Below are 2279 nucleotides of genomic sequence, written 5' to 3'. Positions count from 1 at the left end.
ACCTAGGTTCTTTTCTTTTGTGGTTAATGTTGGTTAACAATTTTCTACACCCTATGGTTTTATTTTATGATTCCTTTCCTTTTATTTAATATTCCCTAAATAAATAAATAAAAATGGAATCCCCTTTTTTTGTCGGCGGAATACATATGAAAATATCACAATGTAATATCCTTTCCAAAAGGATATTAATTTCCATATATATTTTATGTTTGATCGAAATTAATTATTAGAATACTTTATTTTAATAATTTCAGTAAAGTGATCATAATTAATATTTTATATGGATCAAAGTCATAAATTTATTTCAATTAGTTCTCTATTCTTGTACAACAAATTTGTACATATATTGTGTTTATTATTTAACTATCAAATTAAATTAATTCAATAATTAATATCATTATTGTGAAAGTGAAATTTAATACCAACTGTGTTTAGATTCTATTTGTTTCGGCCATAGGGTGTGACCTTGTAGGCTATTGTAATATTGGTAGTAATAATAGAATACTCCTAACATTACAAACAATGACTGGCATCTAGCGATGCATCATCGCTACCAAAGTTACAAGAAGTCGGGGTTCAACATAACCTTTAAGTGATAAATTTTCATATATTATATCATTTTGTCATTTATATCTCGATTGGACACAAGTCATGGAATAGTCCCACTTGCAAAGTTCAATCTCATGTTTCTTGATACCCGAAGTAAACTATAATAAACAAATAAGTGTAACAGTTCATTTTAATTTATTTGAGCATAGCCATGCATTTCTAGTCTCATTTCATCAAGTGATCTAAGATATTGCTCCCATTATGTAGGAGGGATAAATCCTATCTTGATCAATCATATCTCACTACATAGATTGTAGCATACCCAACACCAGTCTTTATAGTACAACCTGTTACGGTAGATGTTTGACTGTATCAAAATATACAACTCACTATGTTGGGACAATGATGATATCAAGTCTAAGGATCGTATACATAGTTATCATTATGAGTAATGTTGTGACTATTACATAATAATCCAAGAAACATACTCATAGCGGGTCAGTCCAATATGTCATTCTCTAACATATACTCATGTACTGATTTTGACATCCCTATGTCAATGACAACACTTTGTCATCAATCAACTACATGTTAGTCTTAAAGCATTATTGTCGTCCAAGCCCACAATAATACTCGACAGAGGACCTTTTAAGAATAATTATATTATTCTTAGGACATTATTATAAAACAAATTATTTATATACATTGAAAAGAAACTGAAATAATAATGGCAATGCCTTACATTAATAAACGAGGCAAAACAATTATTTTATTACAATCATCTCATGCTTGGTCTTTGGGCATACTCTAACACAACATATCCCATTGAATGGAGCTTAGCTCGACATTCCCTTATTCCTCTTAACTTGTAACACCGCTAACTCATATCCATTGCCGAATTAGGGTTACGAGGCATTACCGACCAAAACACAACTCAGACCAGTCTTTCAATTTAAATTATGCACAAAATTATATTAACTAAATCAAGAAATTTTTTAAACTCGAATAATAACCAGCAGCCCAATCATATAAATCACATTCATACATATGGATCACTTAACCAATTAAAAACCAAACATGCTTTAAAATTTAAACATATCAATATTATTTATTTAATCATCTATTCGACCCAACTAATATACATCATATCATAATACATATACTTTATAACTCCAATAGCTGAACCTTATGACCAAAGATCATGGCATTCGAACTCCTAAATAATCATCAAACATGTTTCCTTTCATACACACAGCATACATCAATCCATTCATTTGTAAACATCTAATTCATTAGTTAATTACCAAACATACCAACCTATGTACTTATGCACATTCACTCATTAAGTCAAAACAAGACATATCATTTAGCTTATTAAATATGCATACATGAAACATTAGCAAACATTACCAATTAGTCGAATAATATCTTGTTCATTATCAATTCATATGCATTTTACTATAATATTATTAATCATATTCGGTCACAAATATGCAAATCATATTACACCAAACTGACATGCTCAACAACCGATCCAAAATTACCTGTACCTAGCCATTCATCACTTCATCTATTCGACTTTCAAATTACCTATAAGATTTATACCCATTTCATTAAAATAAAATTTACCCTTTTGAGCACAATTGACAATTCAAACATACTTATTTTGCATGCAAATTATCATGTTTAAACCTCATATGTACAACCATTCAAATAGACACCTATTCGGT

The sequence above is a fragment of the Gossypium hirsutum genome, chromosome A09, assembly GCF_007990345.1.
Source record: "Gossypium hirsutum isolate 1008001.06 chromosome A09, Gossypium_hirsutum_v2.1, whole genome shotgun sequence".
In the NCBI taxonomy this organism is placed as follows: domain Eukaryota; kingdom Viridiplantae; phylum Streptophyta; class Magnoliopsida; order Malvales; family Malvaceae; genus Gossypium; species Gossypium hirsutum.
This window is presented reverse-complemented; position numbering follows the sequence as displayed.